Source organism: Ranitomeya imitator, chromosome 3 (genome assembly GCF_032444005.1).
Source record: "Ranitomeya imitator isolate aRanImi1 chromosome 3, aRanImi1.pri, whole genome shotgun sequence".
Classification (NCBI taxonomy): domain Eukaryota; kingdom Metazoa; phylum Chordata; class Amphibia; order Anura; family Dendrobatidae; genus Ranitomeya; species Ranitomeya imitator.
In genome coordinates, this window is record NC_091284.1 from 29,310,866 (window position 1) to 29,334,918 (window position 24,053).

Below are 24,053 nucleotides of genomic sequence, written 5' to 3' on the forward strand. Positions count from 1 at the left end.
CTTCCCTTTACTAGTGAAATGTTCCCCATGCCATTGGCTGCAACACAACCCCAAAGCATGATTGATCCACCCTCATGCTTAATGGTTGGCGAGATGTTCTTTTCCTGAAATTATGTGCCCTTTTTTCTCCACACATACCTTTGATCATTGTGGCCACAGAGTTCTATTTTACCTCATCGATCCACACGAATTGTTTCCATCAGTCTTGTTTAGATGTTCTTTTGCATACTTCTGAAGCTAAATTTTATGGTGAGGACGCAGGAGAGGTTTTTATCTGATGACTTTTCCATGAAGGCCATATTTGTGCTGATATACAAAAAAACCCTGTTTGGGAGAGAAGAACAGACAAATCGCGGCGCCCTAAGTGCGTAAACACAATATTATAGCCTTTAAAGGGTGCACAATTTTATGCACTCACCTGATAAAAGACTAAAATGGCTTTAGATCGTGTATCCTCCAAATTCCCTCTGAGATACTTTTCAATATACAGGGCTTGCAGCTTGCCTCGGGTGGATCCAAGTGAGAGAGCCAGAGTAAGGCTCACACAGGATGAGTAGTTCAAGAAAAGCACATCCAGCCCATGAATGGCAGCGCTTCCCAGGACTCACATTCAAAGATGATATTTCATATTTTTTTATTTCATAACTTAAAATAGAAGAGATACAACGCGTTTCGGATACAGTATATATCCTTCTTCAGGTATCATAAAAACACAGTACAAATCCTACTAGTATAAAATTCAATTACACTTATATATAGTATGACACCTTTTATCCCAGTCTCAGAAACTTGATTTGGGGTGTGGACCAAGTTCAGGAAAACACCCACTGATTGATACAGCCTTGTTAACATTGATGCAAGAAAGAGAGAGAAAAAAAAATATAATAAAAATAAATAAAAAAAATATATCAAAGGGAAAAAAAAAAAAAAAAACACAAGAAGAAAAAAAAAAAATCACAAAAAAAAAAAAATTCCTTTAAACTCTCTCTATGATATCATTCAATCCATTTGGAAATAATGTTCCCAAGCGATATATCCAAAACGTTTCTTTCCTGTTTAAAAGAGCATTCCTGTTTGCAACTCCAGAGGGTATCTGCTCCACTGGAGTTACTTTTATGTTAAAAATTTTATTATGTTTAAGTAGTAGATGCCTTGAGAGACTATGTTTTAAAAAGCCATTTTTTGCTCTATTTCTGTGGCCATTAATGCGGGACCGCAGTGTCTGTACAGTGCGTCCCACATACTGCAAACCACAACTGCATGTGATGACATATACAACATGATCACTACTACAGGTGAGTCTTTGTGAGATTTCAAAGACATCACCAGTATTATTGCATTTAATAGTTTTAGCCCCGTGATCTAGGATCCCACAGGTGCAACATTTTTTGGAGTTACATTTAAAAACTCCGGTGCCTTGAAGAACTCCACATAAAGTTTGATCCTTATTTTTATAAATGTTTTTTCTCTTTGGATCCAACTGTTTTTTTAATTTACTGGGGGCCACCAAATTTTTCAAAGTTTTACCCCTTCTATATGTAATCCCTGGTTTATCAGGGAGATGTTTACCCAAGACAGGGTCACGCTTCAAGATGTACCAATATTTAGAAAGCACAGTTCTTATGATTTTATTGCCCCTATTGAATGTTGTCACAAAATTTAATTTCCAGCGATCATCACTTTTTTCCTTACCAGTAGTCAAAGTGTCCCCCTTCCTGGTTTTTCCTTTTAAACATTCTTCCTGTGTTTTTATTTTGTTGTCCCTATATGCACCATTTATCAAATTTTTCGGGTATCTTTTTTCTTTAAATTTTCTTTTTAAAATTTTAGACTGAGCTACATAATCAGATTCTCTGGTACAATTCTTTCTGATGCGATAAAATTGGCTGTGGGGTATATTAACCTTCCACTTCTTGTAATGTGCACTATTGAAATCTAAAAAGCCATTTGAATCCACTTTTTTGAAGTGGGATTTCGTGATGATTTTTTTACCACTATGGCTGATCTCTAAATCAAGAAATACCATTTTTTCTTTATTAATTTGTGATGTAAAGGTAATCCCCCTGGTGTTATTATTGAGCTCTTTTATGAATTGTGCTGCTTCCTCCTCTGTCCCCTTCCATATGATAATCAGATCATCTATGAAGCGCTTGTAGAGCCTTATTTTGTCATAGAAAACAGGCTTAGAAAGTGACGATGAGGACTCGAATCGCCCCATCAATAAGTTTGCGAAACTTGGCGCGACCCGAGTCCCCATCGCGGTGCCGAGCAACTGTAAGTACAGTACGCCTTCAAAAATGAACACATTGTGTTCAAGAATGAATTTCAGACCCTTTAACAGAAAATCTCTTTGTTCGGGGAGCATCTCTCTTTTCTAAATAAAAACCCACTGCATTTACCCCCATTTCGTGATCTATGTTGGAATATAATGAATTAACATCCAATGAGATAAAGGAATAATTATCTTCCCATTCAATATCCCTCAGCTCCTCGATTAATTGTGTGGAATCTCTCAAATATGAAGGAAGAGACTTTACTAGATCTTGTAGAAACAGGTCAATATAATGAGAAAGATGACAAGTTAAAGACCCTATTCCTGATATAATTGGTCTACCAGGTGGTTTTTCACAGTTCTTATGCACTTTTGGTAGATGATAAAATAACGCCATGGTTGGTGCAGGATTTGATAAAAACCTTTTTTCTGTTTTATTGAGAATGTTCCTCTCATAGGCTTCCTTAATCATATGGTGATAGTCCCGAACAAAGGATTGTGTAGGATCTTCTTTCAGAATTTTGTAATATCTCATATCTGACAATATGTTCAAAGCTTCCTCAATATAGTCAGATCTATTTTGCACAACTACTCCCCCTCCTTTATCAGCTTGCCTTATTACTATATCTGTATTTTGTCTCAAATCCTCCAATGCCATTTTCTCTCTTTTAGAGATATTGTTCTCCTTTTTTATCTTGTTTTTTCCAGTTCCATGCTTTTGGATTTTATGTTTATTATTATTATTTTCCCATTTCCTAAATTCTTCAGATACTAATGAAAAAAAGGTATCTATATTTGGTCCTCGGTGTTGATGAGGATTAAATAGAGATTTTGGGTGTACCTCCTTATGGATATATTCCCTTTCTTTATTTGTTTCTATTGGGATCAGTATTTTTGGGGGATCCCCAATGTCCCCATTTTTTTCGTTCAACAAGAAATGCCTTTTAAGAGTGAGTTTACGAGTGTACGCATTTAAATCGAGAAAAAGATCGAATGCATTCATATCTTGAGCAGGGCAGAAATTTAGTCCCCTACTTAAAATTTCCATTTGTGAGGAGGATAAAATATGGGACGACAAATTAAATATTTTAACCAGAGGCGGATTTAGTTGTTTATAAGTTTCAGGGTTCCTTGTTTTTTTACATATTCTCAGATTTCTATTAGATCCCTTTCCTCTTTTTCCTCTTGCTCTACTTTTCTTTTTTTGGATCTTGATATTACAGTTGGTACGAAGTAATTTGTAATATGATTCTTTTGTATTGGACTGAAAATTTGAGCTGTTTGTGAAGAACTGATTAGTGGTGGTAAAATTATTTCTGAAACACTTGGACGTGTGGGACCTATCTCTAAAAAAGAGATGTTGGATACTACTGAAGATGGTGATGGAGTGGGCGCTTGTAATACTGTGGTGAATGTAGATGGGGATTCTGTATGATCATGGATAGTTAGTTCATTTATATCAAATTCAACATTGGAAATTTCCAACCTGTGGGAAGCAGTAGGAATTTCCAATGGGGGACGTCCAGGATTAGGGAGAGGTCATGTTGGAGCATTTTTCATTATAATGATCCTGGGCTCTAATGGAATGTTTTTTTCAATGGGTGGAGGTTTTTTCTTTTTTGCATTTTTATTCAATATGGTGTGAATGTTCTCGGGGGTAGACGTATTTAGAGGTAATTTAATTTGAGATATAGTTGTTTCAATATCATGTATATTTTTTATATTTGAATTGATTATAGTCCTTGTTTGTTTTAAACCTAATTCCTGTGGGACCAGGACTTCTGTTCTTAAATTACTAGGTTTTTTCTTTGTTGGTTCATTGATACCTATCAGGTTTTTATTCCTGATTGGTTCCTTTGACATTGGTTTAGTTTTAACAGTATCCCTACGAAATTTTTTTATTTTTACATCTACTAGATCATTTTCAAATACTTTGAGTTTCCTGGTAATGTCATCATTCACCAAATTAAAAAAATGTAAACTTTTAAACTTTTCAAGTTCAAGTAATTTCTTTTCACAAATCATTGTGGCTTTACTGGCTAGCTCAGAACGCTTTTCCACTAACAAACTCATAAGACTATAAGAACAATCATTTAAAATATTATTCCAATTATTGGTAAAATTACTGTCATCTGAAAAAGTACTATTAAAATGTATCTTCAAACCATTTGGAACAATTTTTTGATGAATACAAATACCTAGAAATTCTGCATCAATCTGATGTCTTATTTCCATCTTCATATGTTTTTCAAAGTCCAAAAAAAGACCAGTGATGGTCCTTTTTGTCTCACTATCAATCACAGGTTCAGTACAAGAATTATCCAACCTTGTATTAGTCATATTCTTAATGGATGATAAAAGCTCCTTTCTCCTCTCAATTCTGTTGTTATAATACTCCATTTTCACTCTAGGCTGCTCGCTCCCCTTTGCTGTCTGGGGTGTCGATCTTCAACCGATTAGGAAGAACTCCTTTCGGTAACAATATACAAAAAAACCCTGTTTGGGAGAGAAGAACAGACAAATCGCGGCGCCCTAAGTGCGTAAACACAATATTATAGTCTTTAAAGGGTGCACAATTTTATGCACTCACCTGATAAAAGACTAAAATGGCTTTAGATCGTGTATCCTCCAAATTCCCTCTAAGATACTTTTCAATATACAGGGCTTGCAGCTTGCCTCGGGTGGATCCAAGTGAGAGAGCCAGAGTAAGGCTCACACAGGATGAGTAGTTCAAGAAAAGCACATCCAGCCCATGAATGGCAGCGCTTCCCAGGACTCACATTCAAAGATGATATTTCATATTTTTTTTATTTCATAACTTAAAATAGAAGAGATACAACGCGTTTCGGATACAGTATATATCCTTCTTCAGGTATCATAAAAACACAGTACAAATCCTACTAGTATAAAATTCAATTACACTTATATATAGTATCACACCTTTTATCCCAGTCTCAGAAACTTGATTTGGGGTGTGGACCAAGTTCAGGAAAACACCCACTGATTGATACAGCCTTGTTAACATTGATGCAAGAAAGAGAGAGAAAAAAAAATATAATAAAAATAAATAAAAAAAATATATTTATTTATTTATTTATTTTTTGTGATTTTTTTTTTTTCTTCTTGTGTTTTTTTTTTTTTTTCCCTTTGATATATTTTTTTTATTTTTTTATTTATTTTTATTATATTTTTTTTTCTCTCTCTTTCTTGCATCAATGTTAACAAGGCTGTATCAATTAGTGGGTGTTTTCCTGAACTTGGTCCACACCCCAAATCAAGTTTCTGAGACTGGGATAAAAGGTGTGATACTATATATAAGTGTAATTGAATTTTATACTAGTAGGATTTGTACTGTGTTTTTATGATACCTGAAGAAGGATATATACTGTATCCGAAACGCGTTGTATCTCTTCTATTTTAAGTTATGAAATAAAAAAATATGAAATATCATCTTTGAATGTGAGTCCTGGGAAGCGCTGCCATTCATGGGCATATTTGTGCTGATGTCTCTGAACAGCAGAACAATGTACCACAACTCCAGAGTCTGCTAAATCTTTCTGAAGGTCTTTTAAAGTTACGCAGGGGTTCTGATTTACCTCTCTAGCAATCTCAAGAGCAGCTCTCACTGAAATTTTGCTTTGTCTTCCAGACTTTATGTTGACCTCCACTGTTCCTGGTAACTGCCATTTCTCTGACGCCCTTGACGGCACCACGGAGAGAGAGAGGATCTGCCCACCAAGGACAGGAAACCTACAGATAAAAACGCGGTACCTCTCTCCCGCATAATTTGGTTTCCTGTCCTTGATGGGAGACCTACAGAAGGTGAACGTCATCGTGGGAGTTCGGGGCCAATCAATCCGATTCAGGCAGCAGGAGTCCCCCTGCCTCGGCTGGTGTGGTGACCCAAGGCGCCACTTTTGGGGGTAGTGGGCCTCTAGGGTGCGCGAGGAGAGGTGGCAAGGAGATCGCGGCCACCTCTCCAGGTAAGAAGCAGCATCCAAGGGGGGTCCCTCTGTGGATGAGGGATTAGCGCACTGCTTCCCCAAGCATCAGTCGGCCGGCTGAAGCCCCGGGGGTTCCGGGAACCAGCGTACACGTGCAATGATACGTGGCGCCATCTTGTGGGCAGCGTTGTTCGTCTGCGCACGCACGGGATCAGGAACGTGATTTCGCGCTTTGCATGACGGAAATTCGTCAATGCGCATGCGCGGGATTGGAGGCACAATCTCACATGGAGCGGGCGGCATTTACTGCGCATGCGCGGATATAAATAGTGCGGGTGGGAATCACCGCTACTAAAGGGAAAGCATACCTTAGGTCAGCGCTTCTCATGGAGCTTGACCAGCGTTCCCCTGACATGAGCGATCTGGGACACGCATCACCCCTATCCAGATCACCGCAGCAGCAAAAGCGACGGCCACAGAAAGGACACCAGGATGTTACCGGTAAAGGACGCTCAGGATCACTACATAGCAAGGAGTCCAGTACAGCGCCCGGCACAAGGGATAAGCTGATGACAGACGCAGATCATCCCCAACCGGTATTTATGGGTCCATAAGGTGGTAAGTGATCTCCGTGAAAGTCAGTGATAGTAAGGATATATATGTATATTTGTCTCTTCTTACTATAGGGGAAGAAAAGCTCAGGCAAAACTAAGCATAAAGTATGCGCCCTCGGTAGAGAGGATCTTCCTTCTACTTGGGAGATGAGGCTTTGTAGCCATGCATACCACAGACAGTGTCCGAAGGGCTTACCCATCGCAGCAGACCTCAAAACCCTGATAAAAAAATCAGGTGGAAGATACTTTTAAATCCCTAAAAGGGGGGAAAAAGCGAAGAAAGACCATGCACAGATCCCCAACTCCTGAGTCCAGTGATACGGATAGCGAAGAGGTGGACTCGGATACATCTAATTCTTCCTCTTCTTCATCTTCCTCTGAGGGTCGTAGCTGTTTTCCTCTAGAAGAGACGGACAGCCTCGTTAAAGCAGTTAGGAGCACTATGGGGCTAACGGACCATCACCCAAAAAGATCGGTAGAGGACATTATGTTTGGGGGTCTCGAGCAAAAAAAAGAGGAGAGCCTTTCCTCTTAATGAGAGAATTCTAGCATTGATTAAAAAAGAGTGGAAAAAGCCTATAAGAAAGGCGTTACGCCATAAAGAAAATACCCATTGGATGACGAATCTTGCTACTTCTGGGAAAAAGCCCCTAAACTAGATGTTGCCATCGCTAAGGCATCTAAAAAATATGCCCTTCCATTCAAGGACATGGGGGTCCTGAAAGATCCCATGGACAAACTGAGATGCTCTACTGAGAGCGCCGCATGGAGTAGCCACACAGCTGCTTCTTGGTAATTTACCAATTATATGATATATAAGCAAAGAGCGGGGCTTGCAGGCATCACCCCTGACGAAGCCACCAGTGCGTGGCGATACGCGTTGGGTGCCTGCTGCCCGCACCTTCTCCCTCTTAGGGTCCACATGCCCTCTTGTCCTGTTCTGATATTTTTGGGTCCTTTCTACATCTCTTACAGGGCTCATTTATTCTAGGCGGTCTGTGCGTTTGTGGTGGTTATTGGACTACATATTAGTGGTTTACTTGCCTTTTGTGCGCTGAGTCCACCGCCGGCACGGCTGCATATATGTGCTGACTTAACCATCGCACGTGTGGCCATTATGGCTTATTAGCCTGGTAGGTCATGCTTCGCTGTCCCATGATATTTAGTCCCTGTGTGTTGCTTCATTATATGGGACTGACTGGGTTATGTGTGCCGTATTATCATGCTGGTATTTAGGTTATGGTCAGTTCATAGGCATGTGCATTGTACCCTTTTTGGGCAGGTGTGGGTTTTTTGGCCTCATTCTAGGCCTGTGTTAGTATGGGGTTATGTTTCTTCCCCTTTTTTAAATGTTTTCAATGTGTCCTCTGTCTTTTGCATACTTGTATAATAAAGCTGTGTTTTGACATTTCTGCTTTGTGGTGTACTCCCATTTGTTAGGGCCTACTGTTTCTTTCTTAGTTTATATTTAGTTTATCTCCAAACACAATTCTCTCACTAGATTGGTGGATGTTGCAAAACATTCTTTCTCAAGGAGTCCCCTGGGTAACCCCGGTCTCAAAAGTAGTAACTACAGACGCGAGCCCCAGTGAGTGGGGGGCACATCTGAACGACCTATTAGCTCAAAGGACTTGGCCACCGAGCCTGGAGAAGGTATCTTCCAAAATGAAGGAACTGCTGGCAGTCAAGTTTGCACTCTTAGAGTTCCTAGATAATAATAATAATAATAATAATTTTTATTTATATAGCGCCAACATATTCCGCAGCGCTTTACAAATTATAGAGGGGACTTGTACAGACAATAGACATTACAGCATAACAGAAATACAGTTCAAAACAGATACCAGGAGGAATGAGGGCCCTGCTCGCCAGCTTACAAACTATGGGGAAAAGGGGAGACACGAGAGGTGGATGGTAACAATTGCTTAAGTTATTCGGACCGGCCATAGTGTAAGGCTCAGGTGTTCATGTAAAGCTGCATGAACCAGTTAACTGCCTAAGTATGTCGCAGTACAGACACAGAGGGCTATTAACTGCATAAAGTGAATGAGAACATGATGCGAGGAACCTGATAGTTTTTTTTTTTTTTTTATAAATAGGCCACACAGGGATCGTTAGGTTAATGCATTGAGGCGGTAGGACAGTCTGAACAAATGAGTTTTTAGGGTACGCTTAAAACTGTGGGGATTGGGGATTAATCGTATTAACCTAGGTAGTGCATTCCAAAGAATCGGCGCAGCACGTGTAAAGTCTTGGAGACGGGAGTGGGAGGTTCTGATTATTGAGGATGCTAACCTGAGGTCATTAGCGGAGCGGAGGGCACGGGTAGGGTGGTAGACTGATACCAGGGAGGAGATGTAGGGTGGTGCTGAGCCATGGAGTGCTTTGTGGATGAGGGTAGTAGTTTTGTACTGGATTCTGGAGTGGATGGGTAGCCAGTGTAATGACTGGCACAAGGTAGAGGCATCGGTGTAACGGTTGGTGAGGAATATGATCCTGGCTGCAGCATTCAGGACAGATTGGAGCGGGGAAAGTTTGGTAAGAGGGAGGCCGATTAGTAGAGAGTTACAATAGTCCGGACGAGAATGAATAAGTGAAACAGTAAGAGTTTTTGCAGAGTCGAAAGTAAGAAAAGGGCGAATTCTAGAAATGTTTTTGAGATGCAGGTAAGAAGAGCGAGCCAGTGATCGGATGTAGGGGGTGAATGAAAGGTCAGAATCAAGGATGACCCCAAGGCAGCGGGCATGTTGCTTTGGAGTAATGGTGGAACCGCACACGGAGATGGCAATGTCAGGCAAAGGTAGGTTAGTAGAGGGAGAGAACACGAGGAGTTCAGTTTTTGACAGGTTAAGTTTCAGATAGAGGGAGGACATGATGTTAGAGACAGCGGTAAGACAATCACTGGTGTTTTCTAAAAAGGTCAGTGTGATATCAGGAGAAGAAGTGTATAATTGGGTGTCGTCAGCATAGAGATGGTACTGGAAACCAAATCTACTGATTGTTTGTCCAATAGGGGCAGTATACAACGAGAAGAGGAGGGGGCCTAGGACTGATCCTTGAGGAACCCCAACAGTAAGGGGAAGGTGAGAGGAGGAGGAACCAGCAAAACATACAGTGAAGGATCGGTCAGAGAGATAGGAGGAGAACCAGGAGAGAACGGTGTCCTTGAGGCCGATGGAGCGGAGCATAGTGAGGAGGAGCTGATGATCCACAGTATCGAAAGCTGCGGAGAGATCCAAGAGAATTAGCATGGAGTAGTGACCATTAGATTTAGCTGTTAGTAGGTCATTAGAGACTTTAGTGAGGGCAGTTTCAGTAGAGTGTAAAGAGCGGAAGCCAGATTGAAGAGGGTCGAGAAGAGAGTTATCTGAGAGATAGCGGGTAAGACGGGAGTGGACCAGGGGTTCGAGGAGTTTAGAGATGAAGGGAATATTAGAGACAGGTCTATAATTAGCGGCACAGTTTTGATCGAGGGATGGTTTTTTAAGTAATGGATGTATGATGGCATGCTTAAATGAGGAGGGAAAAATACCGGAAGTGAGGGAAAGGTTGAATATTTTTGTTAGGTGAGAGGTGACAGCCGGGGAAAGGGACTGGAGGAGATGTGACGGAATGGGGTCACTGGTGCAAGTGGTCGGGCGAGAAGATGCAAGGAGCCTGCTTACTTCTTCTGTAACTGCTTCAAAGTCAGAGAGTGAACTAGATGCAGTGGGGGAGGGAGGACAGTGCATGGTATGAAGAGATTGGGAGATGATTTCCTGTCGAATGTGGTCAATTTTTTCTTTGAAGTAATTGGCCAGATCGTCAGCACGGAGATCCGTGGTTGGGGCCTGCTCTCTTGGGTTGAGTAGGGACTGGAACGTGTCAAAGAGACGTTTAGGGTTATTGGACAGGGAGGTGATGAGGATGTTGAAGTAGGTTTGTTTGGAGAGGTGAAGGGCAGAATTGTATGTCTTTAGCATGAACTTATAATGGATGAAATCTTCGGGTAGATTAGATTTTCTCCACAGACGTTCTGCGCACCTGGAGCACCGCTGCAGGAAACGTGTTTGCAGCGTGTGCCATGGTTGTTGCCGTCTGTGCCGAGTTGTTTTATGTATAGGAGGAGCAGCTTCATCCAGAGCACTTTGCAGGGTTTCATTGTAATGCTTCAGAGCAGAGTCAGGACATGAGATGGAGGAGATTGGGGCCAATGAGGACTGCAAGTTCTTCATAAGTTTCTGGGTGTTAATGGCCTGTATTTTTCTATAAGTGTGGAAAGTGGGGGTGACCTGAGCGGGATGGCAGTTCTTGATAGAGAATGAAAGAATGTTGTGGTCAGAGAGCGGGAGAGGGGAGTTTGTGAAATCATCCACTGAGCAAAGCCGGGAGAAGACCAAGTCAAGGGAGTTTCCATCTTCATGTGTTGGAGAGTTAGTATGCTGCAAGAGGCCGAAAGAGGAGGATAGCGATAAAAGGTGAGAAGCAGATGGGGAGAGGGGAGAGGCAATGGGGATGTTGAAATCACCCATGATAAGGGTGGGGGTGTCACAGGAGAGAAAGTGTGGAAGCCAGGTGGCAAAGTGATCAAGGAACTGATGAGAGGGGCCGGGAGGACGATACACCACCGCCACTCGCATGGAGAAGGGGACGTAGAGTCTGACCACATGGACCTCAAAGGAAGGGAAGGCAAGTGAGGGTACTTGGGGAATAACTTGGAAGGTACATTTGGGTGAAAGGAGCAGACCAACGCCTCCACCTGCTCTGTTGTCTGATCTTGGGGTATGAGAAAAGTGTAGTCCACCATATGAAAGAGCAGCAGCAGCGGTGGTGTCTGACTGCTGGATCCAGGTTTCAGTAAGAGCCAGGAGATTAAGAGAATTAGAAAGGAAGAAGTCATGAATGAAGGAGAGTTTATTACACACAGAGCGAGAATTCCAAAGGGCACAATTCAAAGAGACAGAAGGCATGCAGGGAATATTAATAAGGTTAGAGTGGTTTCTGGGTGTAGCAATTGGGAGGTTTGACTGGCTATAACATGGGGGGCCGGGGTTTGGAGATATGTCTCCAGCGACTAGATCCCCTTCACTCCCACCATGTCAGTCTTATGTCAGACAACAGAGTAGTGGTAGTGTACCTGAATCACCAGGGGGGTACCTGCTCTCAGCGTCTGATGGAAGTGACCAAATCAATCTTCCACATAGCCGAAGGCAATCTTCAGTCTCTGTCAGGCCTTCATATAAAGGGGATACACAATTACAGAGCGGATTTTTGGAGTCGTTCCCATCTAAAACAAGGGGAATGGGAATTGAACCAGGCAGTGTTCATCCGAATCTCACAAAGGTGGGGTGTACCAAGCATAGACCTCTTCGCGAACAACCTAAACTAAAAGGTAGACACCTTTTGCTCCATAACACCATTGGGGAGCCCCGTATCACTAGACGCGTTTCTGATTCCTTGGCACCATCAACTAGCGTATGCCTTTCCCCAAATTGCTCTTATTCCAGCAGTTCTGAGAAAGATTCAGGAGGACAGGGCTCATGTAATCTTAATAGGTTCGTTCTGGCCGAAGAAGGCATGGTTTTCTTGGATGATGAGGATGTCTATCTCCAGACCTCTCTCCCAAAGATCTCCCAAACCTCCTCTCCCAGGGTCCAGGTCAACATCCGCAGGTTGCTAGTTTACACTTGACAGCCTAGCATTTGAGAGGGAGCTATTAGAAAATAGGGGTTTTTCTCTGGGGCTGGTATCTACCCTTCTACAAAGTAGGAAATCAATTACGACCAGACCAGAAAATATGGAAAAAATTCCTGTCATCCTCATGCGCCAAAATAAGTGAGGGAGTCCCTCTTACTGCCATACTAGAATTCCTACAAAAAGGGTTAGAAGTTGGTCTGGCCACAAGTGTTGTGAATTCTGTGGCAGAGCTCCCTCCTGTGGTCACAAGTGGTACTTCGGCTGGTTCTCTCTGTGAGCTTCCGTTGGTGGAGGAAAGTGGTACTGCGGCTTCTGAGTTTCCTTCCTCAGGTGATGTGAAGTCGTTAGGTGCTGCTCTATTTAACTCGACCTAGTGCTTTGATCCTGGCCTCCAGTCAATGTTCTAGTATTGGACCTGTCTCCTCCTGGATCGTTCCTGTGGCCTGCTGCTCTGCATAGCTAAGTTCCTTCCTCTTTGCTATTTGTTTGCTTTTTTTTCTGTCCAGCTTGTCAATTTGTTTTTTTCTGCTTGCTGGAAGCTCTGGGACGCAGAGGGTGTACCTCCGTGCCGTTAGTTCGGTGCGGAGGGTCTTTTTGCCCCCTTTGCGTGGTTTTTGTAGGGTTTTGTGTTGACCGCAAAGTTACCTTTCCTATCCTCGCTCTGTTCAGAAAGTTGGGCCTCACTTTGCTAAATCTATTTCATCTCTACGTTTGTCTTTTCATCTTAACTCACAGTCATTATATGTGGGGGCTGCCTTTTCCTTTGGGGTATTTCTCTGAGGCAAGGTAGGCTTATTTTCTATCTTCAGGCTAGCTAGTTTCTCAGGCCGTGCCGAGTTGAATAGGGAGCGTTAGGCGCAATCCACGGCTGCCTTTAGTGTGGTTGGAGAGGATTAGGGATTGCGGTCAACAGAGTTCCCACGTCTCAGAGCTCGTTCTTGTTTTTTGGGTTATTGCCAGTTCACTGTATGTGCGCTGACCTCTATGTCCATTGTGGTACTGAATTACCTTTCATAACAGTACTGGAGGCCAAAAGTACTAATGATTCCCAATAGAGGGAAAAAAGAAGTTCAGAGACCATTTTTTTTTTCTTTGCACTGTGTTTTGCCTTTTTTTTCCCCTAGACATTTGGGTGGTTCAGGACACAGGTGTAGCAATGGACATTAAAGGTCTGTCTTCATGTGTGGATCAGCTCTCGGCAAGAGTACAAAATATTCAAGACTTTGTGGTTCAGAATTCTATGTTAGAACCGAGAATTCCTATTCCTGATTTGTTTTTTGGAGATAGAACTAAATTTCTGAGTTTCAAAAATAATTGTAAACTATTTCTGGCTTTGAAACCTCGCTCCTCTGGTGACCCAGTTCAACAAGTTAGGATCGTTATTTATTTTTTGCGTGGCGACCCTCATGACTGGGCATTTTCTCTTGCATCAGGAGATCCTGCATTAAGTAATATCGATGCATTTTTCCTGGTGCTCGGATTGCTGTACGATGAGCCTAATTCTGTGGATCAGGCAGAGAAGAATTTGCTGGCTCTGTGTCAGGGTCAGGATGAAATAGAGGTATATTGTCAGAAATTTAGAAAGTGGTCCGTACTCACTCATTGGAATGAAGGTGCGCTCGCAGCTATTTTCAGAAAAGGTCTCTCTGAAGCCCTAAAGGATGTCATGGTGGGATTTCCTATGCCTGCTGGTCTGAATGAGTCTATGTCTTTGGCCATTCAGATCGGTCGACGCTTGCGCGAGCGTAAATCTGTGCCTGAGCACGCCGCTATGCGGAGTTATGTGAAGGAGTCTTTGGAGAAGGGGCATATTCGCCCGTCATCGTCGCCATTAGGAGCAGGGTTCTTTTTTGTAGCCAAGAAGGATGGTTCACTGAGACCTTGTATAGATTACCGCCTTCTAAATAAGATCACGGTTAAATTTCAGTACCCCTTGCCATTGTTATCTGATTTGTTTGCTCGGATTAAGGGGGCTAGTTGGTTCACCAAGATAGATCTTCGTGGTGCGTATAATCTTGTGCGTATTAAGCGAGGCGATGAGTGGAAAACTGCATTTAATACGCCCGAGGGCCATTTTGAGTATCTAGTAATGCCATTCGGACTTGCCAATGCTCCATCAGTGTTTCAGTCCTTTATGCATGACATCTTCCGAGAGTACCTGGATAAATTCCTGATTGTGTACTTGGATGACATTTTGATCTTCTCGGATGATTGGGAGTCTCATGTGAAGCAGGTCAGAACGGTGTTTCAGGTCCTGCGTGCTAATTCTTTGTTTGTGAAGGGATCAAAGTGTCTCTTTGGTGTTCAGAAGGTTTCATTTTTGGGGTTCATCTTTTCCCCTTCTACTATCGAGATGGACCCTGTTAAGGTCCAAGCCATCCATAATTGGACTCAGCCGACATCTCTGAAAAGTCTGCAAAAGTTCCTGGGCTTTGCTAATTTTTATCGTCGCTTCATCTGCAATTTTTCTAGTATTGCTAAACCATTGACCGATTTGACCAAGAAAGGTGCTGATTTGGTCAATTGGTCTTCTGCTGCTGTGGAAGCTTTTCAAGAGTTGAAGCGTCGTTTTTCTTCTGCCCCTGTGTTGTGTCAACCAGATGTTTTGCTTCCGTTCCAGGTCGAGGTTGATGCTTCTGAGATTGGAGCAGGGGCTGTTTTGTCGCAGAGAAGTTCTGATTGCTCGGTGATGAAACCATGCGCCTTCTTATCCAGGAAGTTTTCGCCTGCTGAGCGAAATTATGATGTGGGCAATCGAGAGTTGCTGGCCATGAAGTGGGCATTCGAGGAGTGGCGTCATTGGCTTGAAGGAGCTAAGCATCGCGTGGTGGTCTTGACTGATCATAAGAACTTGACTTATCTCTAGTCCGCCAAGCGGTTGAATCCTAGACAAGCTCGTTGGTCGTTGTTTTTTGCCCGTTTTGACTTTGTGATTTCATACCTTCCGGGCTCTAAAAATGTGAAGGCGAATGCTCTGTCTAGGAGTTTTGTGCCCGACTCTCCGGGTGTATCTGAGCAGGCGGGTATCCTCAAAGAGGGAGTAATTGTGTCTGCCATCTCCCCTGATTTGTGACGGGTGCAGCAAAAATTTCAGGCTAATAAACCTGATCGTTGCCCAGCGGAGAAACTGTTTGTCCCTGATAGGTGGACGAATAAAGTTGTCTCTGAGGTTCATTGTTCGGTGTTGGCTGGTCATCCTGGAATCTTTGGTACCAGAGAGTTAGTGGCTAGATCCTTTTGGTGGCCATCTCTGTCGCGGGATGTGCGTACTTTTGTGCAGTCCTGTGGGATTTGTGCTCGGGCTAAGCCCTGCTGTTCTCGTGCCAGTGGGTTGCTTTTGCCCTTGCCGGTCCCGAAGAGGCCTTGGACACATATCTCTATGGATTTTATTTCAGATCTTCCCGTCTCTCAAAAGATGTCGGTCATTTGGGTGGTCTGTGATCGCTTTTCTAAGATGGTCCATTTGGTACCCTTGTCTAAATTGCCTTCCTCCTCTGATTTGGTGCCATTGTTCTTCCAGCATGTGGTTCGTTTACATGGCATTCCAGAGAATATCGTTTCTGACAGAGGTTCCCAGTTTGTTTCGAGGTTTTGGCGAGCCTTTTGTGATAGGATGGGCATTGACTTGTCTTTTTCCTCGGCTTTCCATCCTCAGACTAATGGCCAGACCGAACGAACCAATCAGACCTTGGAAACATATCTGAGATGCTTTGTTTCTGCTGATCAGGATGACTGGGTGTCCTTTTTGCCTTTGGCTGAGTTCGTCCTTAATAATCGGGCCAGCTCAGCTACCTTGGTTTCACCGTTTTTCTGCAACTCTGGGTTCCATCCTCGTTTCTCTTCAGGGCAGGTTGAGTCTTCGGACTGTCCTGGTGTGGATACTGTGGTGGACAGGTTGCAGCAGATTTGGACTCATGTAGTGGACAATTTGACTTTGTCCCAGGAGAAGGCTCAACGTTTCGCTAATCGCAGACGCTGTGTGGGTCCCCGACTTCGGGTTGGGGACTTGGTTTGGTTATCTTCTCGTCATATTCCTATGAAGGTTTCCTCTCCTAAGTTTAAACCTCGTTTTATTGGTCCGTATAGGATTTCTGAGGTTCTTAATCCTGTGTCTTTTCGTCTGACCCTTCCAGATTCTTTTTCCATACATAACGTATTCCATAGGTCATTGTTGCGGAGATACGTGGCACCTATGGTTCCATCTGTTGATCCTCCTGCCCCGGTTTTGGTGGAGGGGGAGTTGGAGTATATTGTGGAGAAGATTTTGGATTCTCGTGTTTCAAGGCGGAAACTCCAGTATCTGGTTAAGTGGAAGGGTTATGCTCAGGAAGATAATTCCTGGGTCTTTGCCTCTGATGTCCATGCTCCCGATCTTGTTCATGCCTTTCATATGGCTCATCCTGGTCGTCCTGGGAGCTCTGGTGAGGGTTCGGTGACCCCTCCTCAAGGGGGGGTACTGTTGTGAATTCTGTGGCAGAGCTCCCTCCTGTGGTCACAAGTGGTACTTCGGCTGGTTCTCTCTGTGAGCTTCCGTTGGTGGAGGAAAGTGGTACTGCGGCTTCTGAGTTTCCTTCCTCAGGTAATGTGGTGAAGTCGTTAGGTGCTGCTCTATTTAACTCCACCTAGTGCTTTGATCCTGGCCTCCAGTCAATGTTCTAGTATTGGACCTGTTTCCTCCTGGATCGTTCCTGTGGCCTGCTGCTCTGCATAGCTAAGTTCCTCTTTGCTATTTGTTTGCTGTTTTTTTTCTGTCCAGCTTGTCAATTTGTTTTTTTCTGCTTGCTGGAAGCTCTGGGACGCAGAGGGTGTACCTCCGTGCCGTTAGTTCGGTGCGGAGGGTCTTTTTGCCCCCTTTGCGTGGTTTTTGTAGGGTTTTGTGTTGACCGCAAAGTTACCTTTCCTATCCTCGCTCTGTTCAGAAAGTTGGGCCTCACTTTGCTAAATCTATTTCGCCCCCAAATCTTTTTTTTCACAAGGGTAACAGGAGAAATTAGACCTGAAAAGTTGTTGTGCAATTTGTCCTGAGTACGCCGATACCCCATATGTGGGGGGTAAACTACAGTTTGGGCGCATGGCAGAGCTTGGAAGAGAAGGAGTTCCGTTTGACTTTTTCAATGTAGAATTGGCTGGAATTGAGATCGGACGCCATGTCGTGTTTGGAGAGCCCTGATGTGCCTAAACAGTGGAAACCCCCCACAAGTGACCCCATTTTGGAAACTGAACCCATTAAGGAACTTATCTAGATGTGTGGTGAGATGTGTGGTGAGTGTGGAGAAATTAGACCTCAAAATCTGTTGACCAGTTTGTCCTGAGTATGCTGATACCCCGTGTGTGGGGGAGACCACTGTTTGGGCACACATCGGGGCTCGGAAGGGAAGTAGTGACTTTTTAAAATGCAGACTTTAATGGAATGGTCTGCAGGCGTCATGTTGCATTTGCAGAGCTCCTGATGTACCTAAACAGTAGAAACCCCCCACAAGAGACCCCATTTTGGAAACTAGACCCCCCAAAGAGCTTATCTAGATGTGTGGTGAGCACTATGAACCAAGAAAAAGAAAAAAGCACCTCTGCACAGCTGCAACAACTTAGATCGCCATGTCAGATAGCCAGGTAATGCTAGAGGTTGAGGTTCCTGCCGACAACCTCGGTGGTGCAGTATCCAAGAAAACAAGACAATAAATATCCAAATGCAGAAGAAGAGAGAGGAACGCACTCACCGGGACCCGTAGAAGCGCTCGTCAGCGTGAAACGGCCGTCGTCCGTCATCCTCCACTCCCCTCCCTGCTAAGTTTGTCCATGCTTGAATAAAGGATTGGATTTTACCTGATCGGTGAGTGTGTTCCTCTCTCTTCTTCTGCATTTGGAGCACTATGAACCCCCAACTGCTTCAAAGAAGTTTATAATGTAGAGCCATGAAAATAAAAAAATCATATTTTTTCCACAAAAATTATCTTTTCACTCCCAGATTTTTACTTTCACAAGGGTAACAGGAGAAATTGGACCCCAAAATTTATTGTGCAATTTATGCTGAGTACGCTGATACCCCATATGTGGGGGGGGGGCACTGTTTGGGCGCATGGCAGAGCTCGGAAGGGAAGGCGCGCCGTTTTGGAATGCAGACTTTGATAGAATGGTCTGCGGGCATTATGTTGCGTTTGCAGACCCCTGATGTACCTAAACAGTAGAAACCCCCCACAAGTGACCCCATTTTGGAATCTGAACCCCAAGGAACTTATCTATATGTGTGGTGAGCACTTTGAACTCCCAAGTGCTTCACAGAAGTTTATAATGCAGAGTTGTAAAAATATATATATATTTTTTTCCACAAAAATGATTTTTTTAGCCCCCAATTTTTTATTTTCCCAAGGGTAACATGAGAAATTGGACCCCAAAATTTGTTGTCCAATTTGTTCTGAGTACGCCGATTCCCCATATGTGGGCGGTCCACTGTTTGGGCACACATCAGGGCCCCAAGGAACTTATCTAGATATGTCGTGATCATTTTCAAGACCCAAGTGCTTCACAGAAGTTTGATGCAGAGCCTTGAAAATAAAAAAAATCATTTTTTTCCCCACAAAAATGATTTTTTACATAGTTACATAGTTATTAAGGTTGAAGGAAGACTATATGTCCATCTAGTTCAACCCATAGCCTAACCTAACATGCCCTAACATGTTGATCCAGAAGAAGGCAAAAAAACTCCATGTGCAAAGAGTAAGCTCCACATTGGGGAAAAAAATTCCTTCCCGACTCCACATACGGCAATCAGACTAGTTCCCTGGATCAACGCCCTATCAAGGAATCTAGTGTATATACCCTGTAACATTATACTTTTCCAGAAAGGTATCCAGTCCCCTCTTAAATTTAAGTAATGAATCACTCATTACAACATCACACGGCAGAGAGTTCCATAGTCTCACTGCTCTTACAGTAAAGAATCCGCGTCTGTTATTATGCTTAAACCTTTTTTCCTCCAACCGCAGAGGATGCCCCCTTGTCCCTGTTTCAGGTCTATGATTAAAAAGATCATCAGAAAGGTCTTTGTACTGTCCCCTCATATATTTATACATTAAAATAAGATCACCCCTTAGTCTTCGTTTTTCCAAACTAAATAGCCCCAAGTGTAATAACCTATCTTGGTATTGCAGACCCCCCAGTCCTCTAATAACCTTGGTCGCTCTTCTCTGCACCCGCTCCAGTTCAGCTATGTCTTTCTTATACACCGGAGACCAGAACTGTGCACAGTATTCTAAGTGTGGTCGAACTAGTGACTTGTATAGAGGTAAAATTATATTCTCCTCATGAGCATCTATGCCTCTTTTAATGCATCCCATTATTTTATTTGCCTTTGTAGCAGCTGCCTGACACTGGCCACTGAATTTAAGTTTGTCATCCACCCATACACCCAGGTCTTTTTCATTGACGGTTTTGCCCAGAGTTTTAGAATTAAGCACATAATTATACATCTTATTACTTCTACCCAAGTGCATGACCTTACATTTATCCCCATTAAAGCTCATTTGCCATTTATCAGCCCAAGCTTCTAGTTTACATAAATCATCCTGTAATATAAAATTGTCCTCCTCTGTATTGATTACCCTGCAGAGTTTAGTGTCATCTGCAAATATTGAAATTCTACTCTGAATGCCCCCTACAAGGTCATTAATAAATATGTTAAAAAGAAGAGGGCCCAATACTGACCCCTGTGGTACCCCACTGCTAACCGCTACCCAGTCCGAGTGTGCTCCATTAATAACCACCCTTTGTTTCCTATCCCTGAGCCAGCTCTCAACCCACTTGCACATATTTTCCCCTATCCCCATTATTCTCATTTTATGTATCAACCTTTTGTGTGGCACCGTATCAAAAGCTTTTGAAAAGTCCATATACACTACATCCACTGTGTTCCCTTGGTCCAATCCGGAACTTACCTCTTCATAGAAACTGATCAAATTAGTCTGACATGAACGGTCCCTAGTAAACCTGTGCTGATACTGGGTCATGAGGTTATTCCTCTTCAGATACTCCAGTATAGCGTCCCTTAGAATGCCCTCCAGGATTTTACCCACAGTAGAGGTTAAGCTTACTGGCCTATAGTTTCCGAGTTCAGTTTTTGTTCCCTTTTTGAATATTGGCACCACATTTGCTATACGCCAGTCCTGTGGCACAGACCCTGTTATTATGGAGTCTTTAAAGATTAAAAATAATGGTCTATCAATGACTGTACTTAATTCCTGCAGTACTCGAGGGTGTATCCCATCCGGGCCCGGAGATTTGTCAATTTTAGTGATTTTTAGACGCCGCCGCACTTCCTTTAGCCCCCAATTTTTTTACTTTCGCAAGGGTAACAGGAAAAACTGGACCCCAAAAGTTGTTGTCCAATCAGCCCTGAGTACACTGATGCCCCATATGTGGGGGTAAACCACTGTTTGGGCATACGGCAAAGCTCAGAAGGGAGGGAGCACCAATTTACTTTTTGAACGCAAAATTGTCTCGTTTGGAAAATTGGCTGTCCCTGATGTACCTAAACAGTGGAAACCCCCCAATTCTAACTCCAATTGCAACCCCAACACACCCCTAACGCTAATCCCAACCCAATCCATAACCCTAATCAAAACCCTAACCCCAAAACACCCCTAATCCGAACCCTAACCATAACCCTAATCACAGCCCTAATGCCAAAACACCCCTAATCCCAAGCCTAACCCTAATTAAATCCCTAAACCCAACACACCCCTAATCATAATCCCAACCCTAACCTCAAACCTAACCCTAACCTTAACCCTAATCCCACACGTAACCCTAATGCCAACCTTAACCCTAATACCAACCCTAACACTAATCCACACCCTAATCCCAACCCTAACCCTAATCCCAACTCTAACCCTAACTTTAGCCCCAACCCTAACCCTAACTTTAGCCCCAACCCTAACCCTATCTTTAGCCCCAACCTTAGCCCTAACCCTAACTTTAGCCCCAACACTAACCCTAGCCCTACCACATCAGAGGACAGAGAATGACACGCCGTTTTTTCTTTTTGTGGTCGCCGGTAAACGGTTATTTACCGGCGATCACAAAACAGGGGTTGGTAAAAACCGACCCCGATCATGTTCTTTGGGGTCTCGGCTACCCCCGGCAGCCGAGACCCAAAGATCTTCCAGGTGCCGGCCGGCGGGGGCACTGCGCCTGCGCCCACCATTTTTTTCCTGGAAAAAGATGGCGGTGCCCATCGGGAGACAAGAGGAGTATCGGGGGAGACGGGTGAGTATCCGGGGCTATCGGGGACCCCATTTCTCTGTCCTCTGATGTGCGATCACATCGGAGGACAGAGAAATTAAATGAGAAATCGCGTTTTTTTTAAAGCGGCCGCCGGTAAATGGTTATTTACTGGCGATTGCAACCCGGGGTCGGTAAAAACCGACCCGAATCATGTTCTCTGGGGTCTCGGCTGCCCCCGGCAACTGAGACCCCAGAGGAATTCTGACTCAGGTGGGCTCTATACACTTTTCCATGCCGTTAATTAATGGCGCTGTGGTTTAAGTACCCTTATCTGCCGACGTTAAAAGGCGTATCAGGGGTCGTTAAGGGGTTAAAGTGGCTGGAGCTGACATATCCTTTGCTACAGCTCCAGCAAGGATTTTCATTCCCCTTCTCCTCTATGACATCTATACTCCCTAAATGGACAACCCCTTTAATTCTCAATTACATTCCTGTGTAAATCGGCGGCCTCCATCACTTGTGTTTGCCCTGTTTTGACACCACAACTTGAACAGTTCCCTGCCGAATTCCCCCGACGCTCGGTCTTCTGACAGGTGCTCGTCGTCTCCGAGCTCAGAGGACACCACATATCGCCATATTAGCCCTGGGCCGCAGGGCCAGATTATTATTAAACATTTCCTTGCTATATTTGCTCTCCACCTGTTCTGTTCCTCGCAGTTGCAGTAGTTTTTTTTTTTTTTTAGCCATCGAGGCTCATTTAAGTTAAATCTCGTTTATACGGATCTCAGGAACACGACATGTCGCTCTGTGAGAGGAAAATGGCGTCATATCGCAGCCTCGTCTAAATTGCTTCAATGTGAAGACCAGTTTATTGTAAAAAAAAAAAAAAAAAAAAAAATCTGCCTAATGGCCCATAACAAGCACGGGGCGGCAGCAGTTTAATAACTAAAAAAGAGCTGTGAAGGATTAACCCTTCCTCCCACGTCACCAATCCGTGACATCACTACACAAGTACAGCTCTCCGGCGCCCCCTTTGTCTCTCAGGTCAGTAAAGGAACTGCACCTAGAGCAAATGGCCGCCGGGGAGACTGCACTGTTACCCACACTGGGTATTCTAAGATTCGCAATCAGAGTAAAAGGATCAGCCCAAAATTAATTTATGATTTAATTGCCTTAAGGGCGCACTAGATAATTACAAGAAATATACAATCACAATATATCAAGAGTTACAGTCAGAGTACAATATAACAATAATAATACAAGGCTTAAAGGTATAAAGCTGGAGGTCAATTTACCAGGTTGAAGGTCGCTTGTGGAAGCCGGGGGGGCGCAGCATTCCGCAGGTCCAAAACTTAGTTGCCGGGCAGCCCCCAGAAAGCGTGTGCTTGCTCCCCTCTGGCTGGCACACCCTGTTCCTTAAGATATCATCATCTTCTGTGGAGTCACAGTCTCTCAGTGACCTTCAGCTCTTCTTAAACCTGGCTGTGCCCCCCACCTGCAGCTGGGTGGGCTCAGCAATCTCCACCCCCTCTGCCTCCCTGCAAGATTTATTCCAATATCTAATAGATGGGATAACTTCCCTCAGGATGATCGGATCAGCACACGGGCAGTACCAGCGCCTGTGGTTTGTTCTGCCGGTCGTACTGGGATCAAACCTGGACCCATTCGGTCCCTGTGAGAGGCTGATCTCTATATCTTGGGTTTCAGGCCTCCCACGGACACGGGAGTCACACGGTTAGATGCGCAATTTCTTTAGGGCGAGGGGAATATTTTTTATGAGCCGGTACCTCGGACGATGCGTCCATAATTCACAATTCCACGTTGGAGACGGTTCGACTGGACGGCCATAATAGATGTGTATCTGGTGGCCACTTGACATGCATGCTTTAATTAAGCCCCCAAGCATTGAGCTTTGAAGTACCTTCTACAGTTTACACTGAGCTCAGCCCGTTACCATACTAATAGGAACTTTATTCATTAGAAAAGGTGGGGGCCAGAAGCACTCCTCGCTGCAGACCTGTGACCAGGAGACAAAATGAAGTCACGCCAATCTGTTAGTATGCCTGTTCCAAGATGGCGGCTGTTCCCTCATCACACCTCCCTGCTTTAGAGGGCGCTAGGGGGCATCACATTCCTGTGTTCCCCCATGCGCCCTTCCACACCTTCTCCTTGCCGGGACAACCCATCAGCATTACTATGGTCTCTGCCTCTCTCTCCCTGAGCCTGTCTCTGCCTCCTCCTCTCTGAGGCTGACTCTGTCCCTCCTCTCTCTCTCTCTGAGGCTATCTCTGCCTCTCCCCTCTTTCTGAGGCTGTCTCTGCCTCCTCC

At 43.9% G+C, this 24,053-nt stretch overlaps 1 protein-coding gene across 1 annotated transcript in view; it reads right to left on the reverse strand.

The window, feature by feature from the left end:
* The window catches only part of ACP6 (acid phosphatase 6, lysophosphatidic), a 55,928-nt gene extending 32,769 nt beyond the window's left edge, over positions 1–23,159 (reverse strand). The window contains exon 1 of the mRNA XM_069760658.1: positions 23,021–23,159. The gene's annotated coding sequence lies outside the window, so the exon portion shown is untranslated. The remainder of the gene's footprint in view (positions 1–23,020) is intronic.
* Between the last annotated feature and the right edge of the window lie 894 nt (positions 23,160–24,053).